The 20,866-nt window shown below is 36.1% G+C and overlaps 2 long non-coding RNA genes across 3 annotated transcripts in view; one reads left to right on the plus strand and one right to left on the minus strand.

The window, feature by feature from the left end:
• Positions 1 to 887: 887 nt before the first annotated feature.
• Positions 888 to 11,764, plus strand: LOC121070252. Of its 2 annotated transcripts, XR_005819973.1 has the most exons (5): positions 888 to 1,048; positions 9,015 to 9,179; positions 10,103 to 10,208; positions 10,315 to 10,457; positions 10,929 to 11,764. It is a non-coding gene; the product is annotated as an uncharacterized LOC121070252 (long non-coding RNA). The 2 variants fall into 2 exon arrangements; XR_005819972.1 differs by lacking the exon at positions 10,103 to 10,208 and having other exon boundaries at positions 10,312 to 10,457.
• A 5,916-nt stretch (positions 11,765 to 17,680) lies between these two features.
• The window catches only part of LOC121070251, a 71,319-nt gene continuing 68,133 nt past the window's right edge, over positions 17,681 to 20,866 (minus strand). The window contains exon 3 of the long non-coding RNA XR_005819970.1: positions 17,681 to 18,108. This is a non-coding gene — a long non-coding RNA (uncharacterized LOC121070251). The remainder of the gene's footprint in view (positions 18,109 to 20,866) is intronic.

Below are 20,866 nucleotides of genomic sequence, written 5' to 3' on the forward strand. Positions count from 1 at the left end.
CTGTAAACCCTGCAGATAACAGAATCCCTCTAACTCAACAATTGATTGATGGTTGGTATTTCTAGTTGGCCAATAGGTGTATTGACAATATGTTGTGGCTACTACTCCTAGCACAGGGTAAGGGTGATGGTTCCTATTTTCAGGACAGGACACGCCTCCATGCCACCCACTCCAGGTGCTCAGCTCTTGGAAAGGACAAGAATTCATGGACCTGGCAGGTTCAGTGTTTTCGCAGGAAGTTCCTATTGAATTTATTATTTTCTGGCCCAGGCGCACACTGGACTGTTCCTTTATGCCATGTGGAAAAGGGCAGATGACAATGTCTTTTTAACTTATATGTCATTTTCTAGGTATCTTTGTTCCTGCAATTTCTGTCTTTCTCCTGAGTCTGTTACCCAGCTTGATGTTGCAGCTATCTTAGAAATAATCAGAAAAGCTTGATTACCGTGTTACGCCACTGGAAAACAATAAGAGATGTGTAATTAGAATAAGACCGAAGTTAACATAAGTATCAGTATGTTCAGTGTTCTACTTTTTCTTTAGTTTCCAGATTTCTAAAGTGATGTTGAAGTCACAGCGCTCTGTTAAATAAAACAAGGACGGCTTGGAGTATAAACTGTTTTTCCAGCATGCAACATACAATTTCTTTTTAAGGGGCAAATAAACATTTGATGACTAACAGCTTTGTTTTACTACATGTTAAAACTGACCTTGGTTATAGATTATGTAAATGATCATTGCTGAGGTGCAAATAATTACAGTAGTATCATTTATGAATGCCGCAAATTACAGTGCAGCATTTTTTAAAAGGAAATTAAAAAAAAAAAAACAAAAACAATTCTGATTATTATCTTCTTTCCCTATTTCCCTTGTTTCCACCAGCTCTTGAACTTTATTTTTATTTTTTGCCACTTGACTGCATCCAAAGTCAGGCAGAATGAGAGACAATCTTAAAACAGATAAGAGGTGATGGCAAATGCATTCAAAACCAAATAATAAAATCATCTGTTAGTGGTGGTGAAGATGTTACTTAAACAGAAATTATGCTGTAAGTAATTCTTTTTTGTCTGTAATTTCAATCACTTCTGAATATGTAATAAATATTAGGAAGATATTAATTGGAAGAAAAGATGAAATATAAAAATAATGCTAGGGTTTGACAGATTGCTTAAACTGAAAAGATGTGTCAATTCATGAATTGCCACAATGATGTAATTCACTAGCTAAACTGCTCTGTTATAGGAAATAACACTAAACTGAGTATAACTTTTATGGCCATATGTACTGACTTTTAATGAAGAAATTGTTTTATGAACAAGTATGTAATTCTAGATAAAAAAAAATTGCAGAAATTTTGATTGAAGAAAAAATTATTTTTTCTCCTGATAAAAAAAATACAAAAAGATTTAAAAAGAAAAAATATACAAGAAACTCACCAGCAAATAATGGAGTTACATAACAGTTTGATAGACTGAGGGGTTGCTAGAAAATTATTTGAGAGTTAACATATTTCAACATATTTTCATTTACATCATCTACTTTATTCCAGTGCACAGAACAGAGACATGTAATAAGGCAGAACTGCAGTGGGTATGGCTATCACAATACTGATGTTTTCTAACTCCCAAATATTTACCTTTGCAGCCTAATATTGAAGTAAATCGCTTGCATATTAGTCAAAAAAAAAAAGTAAGTGAGGCAGAAATAGAGGCTGACCATAAAGCCTCTTTGATAGTGTAAAGCTTTCTTAAAAGAGCAGATGGATTTGACAAGGTCACCCAACTGACGCTCCTTCCCAGGATGCCCACACTGCTGTGGCCTCTGAGAGAACCACACTGGTTTTACATGGGAGATAAAAGAATAGGCACTAATTAGCCCTGCTGGAAAAACTTTGAAATCAAAGCTAATATAGTAGGTAAGCACAGAGTTAACTTATCTATCTATACTATCTATACTGCTACTAGTTTTGCAAACTACTTTGTTCATAACTAACTTGGAAATAGGGGACCGTACTACGCAGTTGTTATGCTCCACAACTGTCAAAGTAGGTTCTGTGGATCTGTTTCTTTTTTTTGCTTTTAGTTCCCTCTTGTAAATGTGACATAATGACCTAACCTATCTCTAGTGTCAGAGCACCTGACATTATTCCTGGTAATGCCACAAGTCATCTCTTAAAATTAGATGCTTAATGAGCTTCAAATTGACAAAGGGGAGGACATTGCCTCTAGTTTTGTTTCAATCATAGCTAGATTGGCTTGTTACTGTTGCAGATCTTTATAATTCATAAAATTATGATTAGCTTCAACTTCACGCATGAGCACATGCAAGAGAGCATCACACATCTGTATGAATCTGAACATGATGGAAGGAGCAAGCCGTTTTAACAGATTACTGTAACATCATTCAGCAGTTTTCAGGGAGAAGGTAATTGCAGACTATAGCTGCACGACACAAAATACTTGGTGTCGTAAATTGTTGTGCTCAGCTTTGGTCTGGTTCCATGGCCCCACAGTAGAAGTCAGCTTTATGTCCCCTTCTTCAGACACCAGTAACAGCTTGGCCACAGCAAGCAGCCCAGACTTCATCCTGAGCTTAGTGTTGTTCTTGCATGTTCTGTGCAGAATTTGCAACCCATGCCAAATCATAACATCATAAAAGCCCTGTTGGCCAGGCTGCTAGTCCACCACATTTGCTGCTCTGCTTCCAACAGGACAAGAGGAAATGGTATTTAAGGAGAATACCTGAGCCTGGCCTCTAGCTACAGGTCATTCCCTTCACAGTCCCCAGTGCAATTGACTACAAATTCCATGTATTACCTGTTTATAGACTTGTTGTCTATATATTTCTCCTTTCTTTTTTTTTTTTTTTGATAATACCATCTGCTTCCATGACCCCCTGTTGCAGATAGTTCCAGAAGTTCACTATTTGCTGTGTAATACAGTACTTCCTTTTGTCTGTTTTAAACCTACGTGACACCAGTTTTATCAAGTGACCCCTAATTTTAGTATTAAAGGTTTAGTGAAGGGCACTTACCTTTTCGCCACCATTCTGACTTTGTGCACCTCTTTCATAACCCACCCACTTTGCTCTCCAAAGTGAAAACTCTCAGCATTTTTTTCTGCCCTCTTAAGACAGCTACCCTTTCAATCATTCCAGTTGCCCTTCACTGTTTGTTGTTCAAGTACTCCCCTCTTGAGATGCAGAGCACAGCATTACTCATATTCTTAGCGTGTGTACAGTCTAATTTAAAGCTGGATTGGTAATGTGAATGGAGACTAGGAAAAATAAACACATTTTAGATGGTATACCTTCAGAGTGACACTTCAAACTGATGCATCAATTGAACTAACAGATAACAAAGCATAAGGGCCTTTTGTAAAGCTGATACAAGACCCAGTGTTTTACTTTTAAAATTTCTATAGGAATTGCACATAAAACTGCTACAGAAACTCTTATGGAAATGGCTGCTTAATCACTAGAAGGGTATAACACAACTGATGAATGTATCAGATAGGTAAAGATAGAAGAGCAATGGCAGTTTTCAGTAGTACAAAACTAAGTAGACTTATTTTCTTGGATATGGAGTTTTATCACTTAGACATATATTACCAGAGAATGGAATAAATCTATGTCATTCTTAAAATGTTATTTAATTTTCTCATGTCTACACCTATGGTCTCTTTTTAATGGGCTGCTTATGTCGAAGGTTGTCACATAAATAGATAACCTTCAGCTTGTATGCTCAGCTCCTTTTTTGATTTGTATTACAGCAAGTATACCAACCTGTAGGCTGATCATAAAATAATACTTTTATTTCAGTGGTGGAACAGAATTTGGATGTCTTTTTTTTTTATTTTATTATGTGTTTTTTTTTTCTTAATAGCTATTATAAAACAAAGATTGCACATTTTTCCTTGAGAGAATGAGATACAAATACCTGTGTATTTTTAGTAAAAAATACTCTCTCTTTTTTCATTGTTTTTGTTTGTTTGTCTGTTTGTTTGCCTGGAAATAATATGTATTCACTATTAAGTATTTGTTTTAAGTATTCAATAGTAACTGCAGGCAGAATACAACCATCAGTGTGCTAAGTGAAGGCTGAGGTCTATCCTGCTTCTGTGGGCTAGATTCATTCCTGTCCTTCTTGGATACACCTGTAATGGAACTAAAAACAGAATCAGTGGAGTTACATGGGTGTAATACTGGTATAATGAGACAGTGAAACAGTCATGTATTAGATATTCCCAGAAAGCTTTTAAACAAATGCTGTGGTGTTGCTTTTAAAGAGGTTATTGATGAAATCTACTAAACACCATTTTTTATAACACTTCTTAAGTACAGTTTGGTGGTGCCCTCAGGGATGCATTTGATTAGCCAAGTGCAAAAATATGGGTTGCAGCAGATACTTTTAAACATCATTCCTGACAGCTTGACGATAAAACAGGCACAATATTTAAGTGCTTCATATTCCAGAGGGACAGGATGAGCTGCTTTCAAAACTCAAGGTTCATTTTCCATTGCAAAATATGTACATGCAGCCATGAATAAGCAAAGGCAGACAATAGGCATTGAGTCTCAACTGAACACTGTTTCCTTCAGAATATTTCTCTTCCAAATTTCTCTTTCTCTTTCAGGCTGGGAGTATGGCCCTTTGCAGAGGCTTACATCTTTGTGTAGCTTACAGTGTGTTTGCACACTCTTTGGAGGCTGACCCGCGCTTGCTCCTCCTGGTCTCTAAGGTAAATGGATGTACGCCAGCGCTGATGCAAAGGCAGCATGCCTGAGCTAGTACCATAATCTCTGCTGAGAGCACAGTGGTTTTGGGTTGGAGCTGGTGGGCGCCCAGCCAGCTGGAAGGGAAGGTGGAGCAAGGGCAGGTCTGCCTGCCAAAGACAGTGATGACAAACCTGTAGGCTAAAATTGGCTGGTCCTCAGGGTGAAAAAAAAAAAAAGGCCTGAGTCTAGTTGGAGACCAAAACTTGGGCCACAGCTCTTGATCAAGCAATATTTAAGTGCAAGTCTGCCATCCGCAAGGAGCATGCAAATTTTAGAAACTTATTTTAGGCAAGGACACTTAATAATTTAGTGAGTGTTATTTGGAGAAGTTTACATTTTCAAATCTAAGTTGACATGATTTTATATTTATGTATGTGTTCAAAAGGAGAAAACAGCTTTACTCTAACTTGTCCATTGCACAAAATGAGAAGCAATATATTATATCCACTTTGCAGTAGGCTCAATGGCTATGTAAGGGGAACACTAAACTGAAATAAGGCTGCTTTATTTGGCAAACAATTTTTAAAAGGAGAATGAAAGGAATATCTTAGAATCAAGTCAAGGGTACCCAGGTAATTGAATGTTATTAACACATGGGTTGTTTTGAGTGAGGTTATATTTTTTCATTAAAAAAAAAAAAAAGAAAAAAGTGAGAAGATATTGTCTGAAGAAACTGAAAACTACCTTGTCTTGACCTAGGAACATGACTAGGGATAATAGATAAGTTGAAAGATTCAGCTGCTTTTTTAAAGCCGACAAACAACTGTTGTTCGACACAATAAAAATTTAAATATCCTTTTATTCTTGTTTTTGGCTACAATAACTTGAACCACCCCTTGCTGGCTGATGAAGATCAGTTAAAACACTTATTTGGATTACTTACTCAAGTGAAAAGTATGTATAAAAAATATCTAAAATATTCTAACTGTTAATCTTGATTAGGCTGCTTCATATTAAATATATTCACATAACAATAGAAGTATCTTTTTTTTTCTTTTTTAGAAACAAGTTATTGTACTTTACTAAAACAGTCTGGAAGTGACAGGAGATCAAATCTGGCATTGCATGTTGTGGGTTTGCAACAGTCAAACTATCCATTCAATGCAATGGTTGCAGCTCCAAAAAAAACCAAAAACTGAGTATTTTTAGATGTACAGAACATATTAAAATTTCATCTGAAAGATTTTTTTTTCTTAAAATTGCTCTGTCTTTAATGTAAGCCTTGGGTTATGGACAAAAGAGCCTCCTACATGTTTATGTGCATGTACACACACATTAGCACACAATTGTATTTCTTCAAAGTTTTTTTCCAAGTAAATCTAAGGCTGCAGAATACTGGCAGATAATTACAGGGAATACAGTACATCAGCTTTTCTGTCAGTGGAGTGAAGAACTATGCTATAGATCAACTGCAGCAATGTAACTATTTAGTTTGTAATATGTAGTGGTGCAGGTTTACAATGGAAAGAACGATTCAGTAGAGGTGAATAACCTGTGCGTAAATGCAAGAGGTATACATTGAAGGAAGCAAAGGCATGACAAAATTGCCCACATAAAAAATAAATAAATAAAAGTAAAATTAAAAAAAATAATAATAATAAAGCCAATGCAATAAACTTTTAAAGATTTCTGGAGACTGGGGTAAAAGCTGTTTTTAGATAAAACAGATGGGGCATGCTGGAAGGAAGGGAAGCCATCCAGAGGGACCTAGACAGGCTGGAGAGGTGGGCCTGTGTGAACCTCATGAAGTTCAAAAAGGCCAAGTGCAAGGTCCTGCACCTGGGCCGGGGCAATCCCAAGCACAAATACAGGCTGGACAAAGAATGCATTAAGAGCAGCCCTGAGGAGAAGGAATTGGGACTGTTAGATGAGAAGCTCAACATGAGCTGGCAATGTGAGCTTGAAGCCCAGAAAGCCAACTGTATCCTGGGCTGTATCAAAAGAAGTGTGCCCAGCAGGTTGAGGGAGGGGAATCTCCCCTTCTACTCTGCACTTGTGAGACCCCTCCTTGTATTTCTGTTGTTCATTTGTGCAGATTCTACAGCTCGGTTTAGACCAATGGAGAAATTTAGTAAGTTTGCTAATGGGGCAGGTGTCTCCAGCCCCATATATTTCTAAGCCATTTTATCACTAAGGCACTTTCACTGTGATTTGTATGAATATTAATTTTAATTTAATATTCTCAGTGCAGTTCTTGCTGAAGAATTTGTTAGATCCATTGCCTTTTTAATACCCAATGATCACTCTTGGAAAGCATATGCTATTAATCAAAGAAATCTTGTCCAGATTATAGAATCCTGGCCACTTTGCATTCCTTACATATATGGTTTAGCATCACTTGCTTTCTGTTTAAACTTAACAATGAATAGTAATAAAGTGAAAATGGCCTAACTATTTGAAGTACTGTCTCCTTACTACTTTTGGTGTTTATTACTATTATTATTTATTAATTCTGTTGTCTACAAATTATATTCCTGCTTCTTATGTACATATGTTTGTTTGAAAGTTAGCATCTCTGATGTGGATAGAATTTAAAGTTGAAAAAGGGTAGTCGTGATCTAAAGTTGTTTGGCTAGTTCTAAACACATTCACAAAACAGAGCACATATCCTGGCTAGGCTAGAAAATAGATAGGTAGCCAGTATTCGTGTGGAAGACACAGTAAGTTATATAAAATGAAACTGAAATTTTAAGATGTCCTATTTATTATAGAATAACAATAATTTCACGGTGGACTATTATTTGGGAATCAAACTTTTTAATGTAATTTAATAATGTAATTTTTTAATGTAATTTAAACAAAATATGTATTGTTCACAATGATTTTACATAAAGTTTCTTTTTCTTTTTTTTTTAGAAATGCTCTCTTTTGTCAACACAGAAGTGGAAACAAATTGATTCAATATTTTTTCCAATTAAATTTTAACATCAGTATTCCTGATTCACAATTTATTCTGATTTTTTTTTTTTTTAAGAAAATTAATAAAATAGAATCAGGAATAGATTTTTAAGGGAAGTCATCTTTTAATTTTCAGACTATTGAATAAAATATGATACATAAAGACAGTATAACGATGTTGGTATATCTCATGGGTATATTTAAATGACATACTACTGTTAAGACATGTATTTGAGTCATTTGCATATAAATCAGAGAGACATGTTCAAGTTGCTATAATTTCAGTCACAGAATACCTAATTAAACTGCCTTTTTTTTTTTTCCCATAAAATAACTTCCTAGCTCCTTTTCTCCCCTCATAGCCATATAAAATTAAAGCCTCAGATGGCTCTTCTGGTGTGTCCCAAAAAGGGCTGAAAGCAACGTTTTAACTTATCAACAAAATAAAGAGTTATGCAGACACAGTGTTTTTCCATAAAGCTTTGATTTTGTTCTGAAGCAAGGGTAGATTCTCTACCTATTTTTAGCAGTATGGAATTTCAAATTGTTGAATTGCATTCAAGACAAATACATAGTTATACGTAGTATAGTACATAGTTATGAGGTGTAAATCTTGTAGAGCATTTTTACTGCTACTGTTAGCTTAAATATTACTTAACTTGTTCTTTAATGATCTGGAAAAAAGCAGAAATAACAATTATATTTCATTCTTGGCTCTTAAAAAAAATAAAAATCAGTGGGTATACAGAAATGCCAAAGGAAAGTGTAACTTGGGGAATGATCCTTTTCTATTTATGAATTGTGACAACTATTTTACTGCTTGGGAGCACCCCTACGGAAATAATAGTTATGTCTCTGTATTTGGGTAATAAAATAAAAAGAATTTATTGCTCATATCTCATTTTAAACAGTCAAGAAATGTCTCAGTCACCGGGAGGCCAAAGAGGGGGACAATCACACTTGGCACCTATTTTCTGTGAGAAAAATGCCTGTGAAAGAATGACTTAAAGTAAAGAGGATGCTCAAATAAGCAGATGTGTACTTGTGTATGACATAAAATAAAATCTAGGGAGAAAGCATGCCTCAGGGAGTAAGGAGATGTCTTAGGCAAGCATGGGGAAAAGAGCCCTTCTGTCCCATACAGACAGAATTGATTGCCTGCATGATAGAGATGCCTTAGTCTGTAGAATCATTTCTCCTCTATAAAGACTGTAAGTGCTTGGTGGCAATTTTTGGAACAGATATTAAAAATGTATTTGCGTACAGCTATGTACTGAAGTGTGCATGCTTGCAAGTTTCCATGACTAATCACATCATAACAGGCTTTTGTGTTCCCACAGAGCATCTGTGACAACTTCTGTGCTACATTTGGGAGTCCATTCCGATGAGGAGTTTTACAAGGATTTCTGTGGATCTTTTGCATCCTCTTCTGCTGTCCTGTGTTCTGAGACGGGTCTCATTTCCACCAAGAGATGGAATTTTGCTTAACACAAAAAGGAACTAAGGTCAGAGCAATTTCACCATGTGCTATCTTCTTTTCACTCTTTTCTTTTTGAACTTTTATTTCTTTTCATGTGTGCCTTTGAACAACAGTCTAATTTTAATTCAAAAGAAACTCTTCAGTGAACTTATGGCATACTGGGTGTAATAAGAGAGAAAATAATATTTGATATTAAGTGTAACCACTGAGAAATATAGGCATTTTAGAAATCATAGCTGACAAGGAGTTTCAGACTGTCTAATACCTTATGTGCAGGCACCAAACAATTCCCTCGGGGGATGAAATGATCAATACAGAAATAGATTTTATGGTATGTAAAAGTGGTATGTAAAATGGTTCAAAGAAGGTCTTTGAAACTCTGTTATGCAGAAGCAGTTGAAAGAGGAGATGGATTGGAAAAATGACCTGACTCAAAAAGCTATGCTACACTAAAAAAATACAGAAAAACTCATATATGACCAAAAGGAATACATTTTAAACTAAAAATTATTATGATTCACCCAGTCATTATTTAAAAAAAAATACCTTCAGGTATAAAATAACAATAAATGTGCCATAATTTCTATGCTTGCTAATTTTTTTCTGGAACTTCTGGCAGTGGCTTTTGAATATGACTTCAAAGAGGCTTTCTTATGAAACAGGAGATAGCAAAACTAAGAATCAGTCCAGGAGGCTTTTAGTATTAGTAGAAGTGGTTAGAATATCATAAAAAGGATAGAAAGCACAAGTCATGACTCAAACTTTGAGTCCGTGTTTTTGGATATCCTTGTCTCACGTATTAGAGAAGTGGGCTCAGAATGCAAAACTTCTATTTTTGCTTCAAATGCACTAAGTGTGAGACGCTGTTACCCTAGTTTGTATTAGAGTACTTACTCTGGATTTTGTGAAATATAGCTAGGTTAATATGCTTTTGGATTTCTTCTGTAGGTGGAGTAGCTCCTGAGAGTTACTTTGTGCTGACAGACAATTTTAAGTTCACATTCGTAAGGTTTATTATATGAAGCAGTAGTGCTGGACCCAATTAAATTCTTGGGTGACTTACACTAAAGTACTTACTTCTACCACAAGCAGATGAACGTCTGAGTTACTGCAGCTTTTCACATGCTCTTTTTTCATGTATCACATGTCTATGTCAGAAGAGGTTTAATGCCAAGTACAGAAAGAGGAGGAAAGAAAAGAAGATAAAATGGTCTACTGGAAGGAATAGAGAAGAAGGAAAGCTTGCTTTCTCATTCAGCTCTTCAAGCCAAGACTTGGCAAAGGAAGGACAGTGCTGTACAAGGTTGTTAAAATGAGGAAACCTAGCTTGAAGTGTAAGCAGTTCTAAAATTCAGCAGGGAGACTAAGCAATTATACTAGAAAGCAGAACATCAGTGCCCAGCCTGGGAATCCAATGCCAGGGGATGGGAAGCAGATTAGGTGCTGCGTAACTGAGAAGGGTAGAGTGGGCAAGACTTTCCAAAACTTTGCCTGTGCCAAGTCATTTTCCTTTCATGGTGTGCCCTGGACCATGTCCTGACTGCACTCTTGCATGTGTCCAGGACACAAAGGAAGCCAGCAGGATGTTCCCCATAGTTAAGCTTCAAGGCTAAGTAGGAGGGTAAGCTGTTTTACATTTTCTGTCTCTCCTGCCACATTCTAGTTTCAATATTACAATCACAGGTGCAGAAAGATTAATGCTAGAAATGTTCATTAGACCAACCAGTCTGGATTTGTGTATCTTAGACTGTTTAAATTTCACATGATATTTCAGAGCCCAAGAATTAGTTTGCATTTGACCTAAATGATCTTTCAGAAGAGCGGCCAAGCTGAAGAGATGAAGAAACTACCAAAGTTCTTAGAAGCTTGTTCTAATAGTAGAAGCATTCCTACTTTTTCCTGAAAATAAAATGTCTTCTCTAGCATCACATTTCAGCAATTTGTTCTTGTTATCCCTTAGAAACAGAAGCCAGATAGTACTTACTTTAGGCAGTGTTTTGTTGTGTTTTTTTTTTGTTATTGTTGTTTTGTTTGTTTGTTTGTTTCCCTCTGAAGTGGTACACTGTAAGTAGATCTCCTTTCAGACCTCTCTTTAGAAGTTAAATACATTCCTCTCTTTAAATGCTTGTCTTTGAGCCATGGGGTTTATTTGAGAGCCAATTCTCCATACTTCGTAGCTCCCAAATTTTATATCTTGCTGACTATTAAAATTATTTTCACCATTTTTTTCTAAATTATACATGACGTCTACCTTTCACTACTGTGATAGGCCTTGAGGTCAAAGTATTCCCCTTTATTGAATGTGGAAACTTTTGGTTTTGTGAGGTAAAACCATTCTCAAAATATTTCTGATTTTTAGTATTCATTTCTATCCAGCTCTTTCATTTAATTTATTGCAGATGGAAAGGGAAAACAAAAAACACAGAAAAAAAAATCATTTTCAATTAATGGGAAGTAGTCAGTGTAAAGTTAAGACAAAGAATCAAGCTATATAAATACATGTTGCATTAAACACAGGAAAAATGAACAGTATATCAAGATGTATACTGATTCGATACAGACTGTAAGATTTCTCCCAGCAGTTTTCGATAGGGTCTTAGGTCTTCCATAGAAATAATAATTGTGTTCCAGGTTTTAAGTCAGCTTAGATATTGATAATGATAAAAAAAAATAAAATTAAAAATTGATTACAAAATAGTCAGAATATGAGAAAATAAACTCCGGGGGGGGGGGGGGGTCTGGAACGTAAATATTAATATAGTAGATCTCATGGTACTCAAACAAGGGCTGATATTTTCACTTAATCTCCAAGTCCTTAACACAAGTCTCAGTGCCAGCACATCGCACAGTCTCTTCATTCTCCTGCCTGAATTACTACCTAAACATTCTCCCATGTGTGGAAAACAACCTCATTGCCAAAGAGCAGAAGTGGTAGCTATGGTGGGATCTCCATCAAAGGCAGACATGACAAGGAGGCCCCAGGGACATTACCAGCTGCCACTCTTCAGAGAGAGAAGAGGGCTATGAACACAGGGAGCAGCAGAAAAAGGGAGGTTTCAGAAATCTTTAGGTTCAAAGATTTTCATCATGAAAAACAAATCATGGAGAAGAAAGGGATGACCACAGCCTGACCTCATCAAAGAGGGAGCTGTTGTTTTCCCAACTGGAAAAGTGGAAGGAGAGGAATAAGACACTGAATCAAAAAGAAGACAAGCATGGACAAAGCAGAGCTAAAAGATACCCTGTATGACTTTGAAAAAATGCCATGTCCTAAGAAACATGCTAGTTTTTTTAAAAAAGGAAGTGAAAATAGAGTTGACTGAAATAAATTTGATACCTGGATTCTGACTGTGTTTGAAATACATCACAACATCAAAGATGAATCCATAGGGTCAGCAGAAAGGTATCATCCTAGGGAGTTCAGCCAAAGACAAATGGCACTTCCAAAAGAGAACATTTTGAAATGGAAAGAGAGGAAAAGCACTCTGCAACAAGCTTTAGCACTATGGGACAGCTCATTTGCTGAAGTAGATCCACAGAGCAGGATAAAAACAACAGCATGTTGTCATAAAAAATGCATATAAAAGCAAAATTATATTGGAAAAGGAACTAGAAAATAAATTACAACAGTAAAATCTTTGGATTAAAAGTTGAAATTTACTTCCTGATGGAAATACAGAAAGTTTAAAAAAAATAATAATCTTGCAAGTGCTTCAATTACATTGCCCCTGGGAGCCAGGGACCACTGAACCTTGCTCTAAGCCAATTAATTTTATTTTTTATTGAGGTGAACTTTCCGATGTGTGGAAAGAGCAACCGTTGCCAAGACAGCTCAGGGAGCAGGATCCCTATCTCAGACAGAGACTTTCCCATCGCTGTTTTAGAGTAGCTACTGGCTGTTCAGAGGTTCCTCAAACCTGAGAGGTTCAGTGTGTCAATCGAAGCAGGAGAACAAATGGCAAAGCATCTTTCTCCTCCTATCCCCAATCAAAAATGTCTGTTTCCAGCTGGCCATAACGAACAGATCTGCTGCTGCTGCATCTAAGGGAATCTGTTGTTACTCCTCTCAATTGGGAAAGAGATTCTAAAAAGCTTGGGTGCTCTGGGGTGTGTACATGTGGAGAGCACTTGTGCTCCATAAATGATGTTATGAACAAGAAAACCCCTCAGAGACAGTATTACCCAGCTGGATGCACAGTGTCAGGTTTCTGTTGGTAAGCAGTTAAAAGGTGTTAAATTACTCTACAGCCAGGAACACTTTCGAGAACCTTAAATGAATAATTTAGCACCAATAGTAGATGTACAGTAAACTTTAGATAGATAAACACTGGAAGAAGCATTGTAATATTCTTAAGGTTCCCCCTTCTGACAATACAAAAGGCTGGTGGAATCAGCTGTTAAAATACAGCAAACCTGAATTCACCATACTTACATCAATATATATATTTTATAGTTATGAATTTCATATATTTATATGTTTAATGGTATTTGTGCTTTAGTATATTTCACATTAATATATTTATATTTATGCGTATAACATAATCTGTTTTTATATTTATTTATATACTTACCCTACTGGTGAACATTAATAATAAGTCAAATGATTTTCCTCATTGATCTTTGAGCAGAATACCAAAAATCAGTCTGTTTTTTCAGCATTACTGCCCCGTTTGTGTCCTCATTCCCTGTTTCTGCCATTCATCACTACAGCTTTACTTCTGGACATGGGCACAGGTCCCCAGCAGTTCACCATCTTTGCCTGCTTTTCCCTCTCACCTTGTTTGCAAGGTTCTCATTTTGGAAGCTCCCTCCTTCATTTCACTCTCTCAAAATTTGCTACCTTGCCCTCTATTTTTATAAGGGCAAACTTACTCATTTCTATACCACAATCAAGTGCTTCATTAAGCTCAGCAAGATATACTGATCTTTTTCCTTTCAGTCTGCTTTTTGATCAGTTTGTTTCTTTTACATTGAATTTATGGAAATAATTACTTTTTTTGTGTAAACATCTTCATATTTTCCTTTCCGTTGCACTTTGTTTTCCATTCTTGAAACTTCACTGAAGCTCTCATTTCATTTTCTTTTAATTATTTTTCTCTTTTTTTAATTATTGTAAATATGAAAATCTTCAAATCATTTGTAAGTATATTCAACAGAGAATAAAACTGCTTCCCAGCCAAGCCCTACAAGTATAAATTCCTTCCCATTTCTTCTGATAGGAGTATATATAGATATATCCTATTTTTATATGTAAGTCCAGTTCTTAATGGACCTCAGAAACAATACCTGTCTGCTTTTTATTCAAAGAATAGTATCAAAAAAAAAAATTGAGCTGTGAGTCACCACTGTGTGTAATAGCTTCTTATCACTAACATGCTATTTGTGAGATCCCACCAGTAACTTAACTAGTCTGTGATCTCTGGATAATAGCTACAGTGTACAGAATCTGACTTTTTAGTTACCAATGTTTTTTAATTCCATGTTTTATACATAAATCAACCATTCCTATCTATTTATCAACATTTTTATATGCATTTAGACAACATGTATTCTTAATCCATTCTTTTAATTGTTTTAATTTGCCATGATAGGCAGGGGATCAGACAAGTATTAAACCTGTAGTCCTCTTCTGCTAAGACCTTTTAAAATTCAAAGGCAGACATGATTGCTGATTCAGAAAGGGTATAAGATTTGGTCTATCTCAGCTTTTGTTATGCATATATTTTTACTTGAAAAGTCCTGTTTGCTGTTCCTTTAAGAACTCTTACTCTCTCAAATTCTTTCATTTAAGACAGGTTTGTGCTTTCCAAAGTCATCTTTCTTTTGGATAAAGAAATCTCAACAACTTTAACATTAATTGTAATACTAATTCTAACAATGTATTAACACTTGTGATCAGAGATAATCTTATGAAAGACTGTAATGAAGAAGGTAGCCTATGCTACTTATAAATATTATATTAATATATGTATTATATATTAATATACATTCCTATGTTCTAAATGTATCATAAATCAGCTCCGTTTAATGGTTACATTTAATATATCTATTACGGATTCCTCTGTGACAATGAGCTCTCTTCAAAGCCACACAACAAAACTCCCAATAAAAAGAAATTTTGTCAGGTATTTTGCTAGTGCATTCACAGACATAGCTAGTTGGCTTTGCCAGCTTAGATGTATAGTGTTATCTGCAGTAGGGAATTTTGTCTTTATCAACTACAGATTAAATAGAAACCTATGTCCTTTGAATGTCCTATAATTCTACAGAATGCTGTGTCTGTATAACAGTGATTGAGAAGACAATTTTCCCCTAACATTAATCACGCGGTTTACGCAAGTACTCCCATGCCTGGTAAAACTAGATCAGTACATTAAGGCATCCTGTCAAATACTGGCTGTTTAATGTTCTTTACAATCCACTGGTAGGCTCGAAGGCTGCCTATGAGGATTAAGATCACGGTCCTCCTTTGCTCACCTTTTTTTTTTAGATTATTTTTGTACATCTGCTCTTCTGGCTTAATCATTCAACCAAGTAAATATTCATACCTTCTTTCAAAATGAGAGGAAAAAAAAAGTTTTATATAGTTATTACTCTGATAGGAAATAACTAATAACATAAAACATAAAGCATATATTGCATTTGCAGATAGCTAATACTATGTCAAATCGATATGATTCTGTCTATCCCTTTTGCCATGACCTGAAGGAAGACGAGTTATGACTTAATATTTACAGTTCTCATACAGGGAGTGTGATTTCTGTAAGGCAGCAGTGTTCTTCATCATTACGTTTTGATTATATCTTTTTTTGGAGCTTTGTGTTGCATAGTTTTTAAGTACCTGCATTGTTAGGACTGTCAGATCCGGTGTTCCTTGTCATATGCCTGTGAAGTCTACTAACAGATTATTTTTCACCTTTATTCCAGTTAACATTAGCTGCATCAACCTTATCATTTTGGTTCAGAGCAGTAGTCCAGGTTTGGCATCCTCAGTTAGTGCACGCTGGCTGCGTGGACAGAATGGTTCTGGTACTCGATAGGTACGTTCTCTTCTGAGGAAAGTAAGTCTGTAGTTCCATAACAGGCACATACTAAATATGATACTCAATATACTACATGAAGTGTTGAACCAGTGACTGATCAGTTTCACAGCACATGTATGGGGAGAAAATTTGGCTCAGAGGACCCAACCAAAGCTAATGCTAAACACCCAAACTACATACAGGCTGGTTGCAGAGCTTCCAACCCCAGCTGCTTCAATCCAGTGATCTTCCCCCATCTTGCTAAATTACACACTAGCATAGATGTAGTTATATTCTCTCAAAAAAACTAGGTTTTTCTCCTTTTGTTTTAGCCTGAAGAGTGAAAGTATTGCAAGAAAAGGCTATTGAAGAAAGTGTTCTGCTTGAAGGTCCCTAAAATTTTTTAGCGATTATGAGTGATTTCCACATTTCACAAAGAAAAAATAATGTAATATATACTACAATAGTTTACAAAATCTCCTCCATAGCTTTAAATATAGATCATCTACATTTAGTTGTTTAAATAAATTGAAAACTGCTGTCTCCAGCATAACATCTGGAAAGAGGTGAAGGACTGCTTCTTTATGTTTCAGTAACTGAGTGTGGCAGCCTAATCTCAGGACTAAATACAGGCTGCAGTCTTCACAAATGCAGAATAACTTTATTATTTATGTGAATTGCTTTTTGCAGTTCAGTATTAAGACCATTAATTCCCCCTGCCCTGGGGAGCCTGTCCCAGTGCCCGACCACCCTCTGGGTGCAGAACCTTTCCCTAACACCCAGCCTGACCCTCCCCTGTCCCATCTCCATGCCGTTTTCTCGGGTCCTGTCGCTGTCCCCAGAGAGCAGAGCTCAGCGCCTGCCCCTCTGCTCCCCTCATGAGGGAGCTGCAGGCCGCCATGAGGCCTCCCCTCAGCCTCCTCTGCTCTGGGCTGAACACATCAGGGGACCTCAGCTTCTACTCATATCAGAATACCCTTCACCATCTTCATAGCCCTCCATTAGACACTCTCTAATAGTTTTATGTTCTTCTTTTATCGTGGTGCCCAAAACTGCACGCTGTACTTGAGGTAAGGCCACACCAGCACAGAGTAGAGCAGTAAAGTGTCCACATATGACTCCACAACCAAGAAGCTGTTGACTCACAAATGTATGTTGCATGTTAAATCCGTACCCTGCGCTAACAATATGCACAGGAGAGCTTTTTATTAGCTATTCTCTGAAGGTGCTATTAAATCTGTGCTCCAGTGTGGCTAACAACTTTCAGTGAGGAAAAACCTTGTGGGGATTATTATAACCACACAGCTGTAAATAGGCAGATAGATAAAGGTCACTCAGAAAAGGTAAATAATACACACACATGCACCACGCTCCAGTGTAAAACTAAATCACAGTAGTATAATGTTGTTTTCTAATACAAAAGCATGTTCTTTTTTAGGTAAAGTACCGTAGGACCACTGTAAAAATTCTTACTGGAAAGCACAGGCAAAACACGTGCACATATTATGTTTTGAACTAGATTTGAAAACTGAGGTAGTATTGCCCCAAATGGACTTTTTCTTTTCTACTTTTTTTTCCACTTCAAAATTTCATAATCTTGTTAAAAATGATAATAAACTACAGACATAATTATTTAATTAAAAAATTCTGGCATTCCAAAAAGAGTGAGAAATCTGTAGGGCAGTCATTATGTCCATAATGTAATCATTATAACCAACATGTAATAAAACAAACTACCATACTATTTGTAACTTAGTTTACATATTCATAAGCACATGGTTGAAGAAATCACAGATCTCTTATCTGGATTTTTTTCCTTCTTTCATCTGCCTTGTAGAGGTTGGCATTTTCTTTTGACTTTTTCCTGCTTTATTATGTCTGAATTTAACTCCTTCCCATATCATTCTTTTGCCCCTTGCCTCTTCACAAAGCCTGGAATAAGAAAGACATAATCCTTTATAAACTTTTTTTCATATGAGCAGTGGGGCTGCACTAGTGGAATCTACATTCTGATTTGTTATCATAATGTAACAGAATAATTTGTTTTCATATAAATCTATTCATGTTATGCCATTAAAGTCAGTATGGAATTTGAGGGAAGGAATTAGTAGAAGAAAATTTCACTGAGTCTATGAAAAAAATAAAAAAGACAAGGACAACACAATAAGGATTTACTGCAGGCCTCCTGTTTAGGAGAATGTAGATGAGGATATTTGAAAGCAACTAAAACTTCCAGAGGGTTTGACATAGTAGAGCAGTTCAAAACTTCTTGAAACATTCCTGGCACAATATTCCATTGGAAGTTATTCAAAAATTTTAATGCAGAAGAAAAAGAATTGTGATGATTTGAAATAAGTTTTAGTAAGCAGTCTGTGAATGATTAAGAAATAAGTTTTACAGAAAGAGAATCACAAGAACAGCAGACTTCAAAAAACAGTTCAATAGACTCACGAACACAATAGGTAAGTCTCTCAACAAAAATTGTCAGAGGCAGAAAGAAGAACATAGAAGCATTGACATCTTCTAAAGGAGACATCGTCTATGAATAGCCAAAATGTATAGTATGCAGGAAAAGATCAGAAGTAGACAAACACATCTATAAGGCCTTCCTATAATGACTTGCAAGTAGGGAACCAAAAATGGGAATAGCACAAAAAATACAGAGAGTAATTTCAGAACAGTGAAGCTGCAAGATAACTTAACATTACCAAAGAACATAGAATAGGAACAAGAAATGTTATCTGTGTTTCTACACACACATGTACATATCAGGGACTGTAGTGATAGGACAACTAATAATGGCTTTAAACTAAATGAGGGTAGATTTAGATTAGATATAAGGAAAAAATTCTTCACGATGAGAGTGGTGAGGCACTGGAACAGGTTGCCCAGAGAAGCTGTGGATGATGCATTCCTGGCAGTGTTCAAGGCAGGTTGGATGGGGCTTTGGGCAACCCAGTCTAGTATAAGGTGTCCCTGCCCACGGCAAGGGGTTGGAATTAGATGGTCTTTAAGGTCCCTTCAAACCCAAACCATTCAACGAATCTATGATATCTATGTTAGAAGGGAAAGAAAATAAATGCATTTATTTTGTACTTAGGCAGACAGAATTTTAGGTAAGGGATTAATGAAATACAGAAGAGTGAAAGTGTCTTTTTTCATTTATTAATAAAAAATATTAATCATTAAAATGACATTTTCAAAACAGAATAGAAGTGTGGATAAGAAAAAAAGAAACAAGGTTGGAGAATACTTAGATGCTCAACTTCAGAGGTCTTGACTAATTCACCTGATATTGCCACAAGAACAGGTTACAACTGTTTAGCTATGCTATACCATGCTAGTTGCCATTAGCAGTAGCAGACGGGGAAGGGGGAGAGTAATGCAGCAGCTCTCTGTAAAGAACAGCGAGGGTGAAGGGAATAAACTGGGGACAATCCTGTTCCAGCCAGTCCAGCTTCATTTTTTGAAGAACACAAGCTCATAAAACAGCCCATTTGTGAGTATTTAGCAAACAGTGAGACAACATTAGAATAGTGTGAACCTGTCAAGAGCAAGTCCTGTCAAAAACTATTCTAATTTCTTTCTTTGACAAGGTAACTGAACTAGCAGATAAAAGGGAATCCATGGTTATGTTGCACCTTGACATCAGTAAGGCTTATGATACTGCTCCTCATGACATATTCATAGGATTAGTTTTAACAACCTGGTTCACAGAACTGAGAGTATACTTATTAAATTTAATGGTGACACCAAGCTAGGAATATTTGCAAGCTCTTTGGAGGACAGAATACAAAATCAAAATGATCTTGAAAAAGTGAACAACTTGCGTAAAAATGTCAACAATCAAATTCAGTACCAAGTACAGCAATTCACTCAACTGACTCTAATAGAAAAGAGAATCCTAAGAAAGAACATGGTGTAGCAAGGCCTTCAATATGTAAAATGGTTACAAAGAAGATATAAAGTATTGTTCTCGTTGGTTCTGCATGGTAAATACAAGGGGGAAAATGGCTTATTTTAAAGTAAAGAAAATATGCTAAATAATAATTTGCATTTTTGAGGAAAGTATTCTAACTGCAGCAGTCCTCTTCCTCGACTGTGGTGGTGCTTTTAAAGAGTATCATAGGTAAATATCCAGTGGGGATGATGTAGGAATATTTTATTGTGTGCCAAAAAAAAAATATGGACTGGATATTCTTGAGACATCCCTCCATGTTGTTCCATCATTTCCATTGTAAAATATGAATGTAAGTGTATTGCTAGATAAGATATTATTGCTGAAAAGAGACTGAGTGGAGACAAATCATCTTAAGATCTCTATCATATCTTGTTCTTGTTAAGGTAGAAATACCATGACAGCACATTTGCTTGCATTTTTTTTTCATACTTGGTCATCAGACCAGAACCAGTGAATGTAGGAAAAAAAAAAAAAGTTTAAAATATGTTTTTTAAATATTCAGTTGAATGTTTTGAAACTTGCAGAGCTTTCCTTCTATTCCAGTTTTGGGTTATTTACTTTTTCTATCACCATTACTTCTTCCTAGAGTTAACATCTTATTTAAACAGCTTCTCTGATGTCCTCCCTGGTATACCGTATTACAGAAGAGATTATTTCACAGAAAAACTAAGACTGCAAGATTCGTATCTGGGCATGCATCCAGGTAGTTTGGGGAGGATTTTCCAGAAT

Source organism: Cygnus olor, chromosome 4, assembly GCF_009769625.2.
Source record: "Cygnus olor isolate bCygOlo1 chromosome 4, bCygOlo1.pri.v2, whole genome shotgun sequence".
NCBI classification, from domain to species: Eukaryota; Metazoa; Chordata; class Aves; order Anseriformes; family Anatidae; genus Cygnus; species Cygnus olor.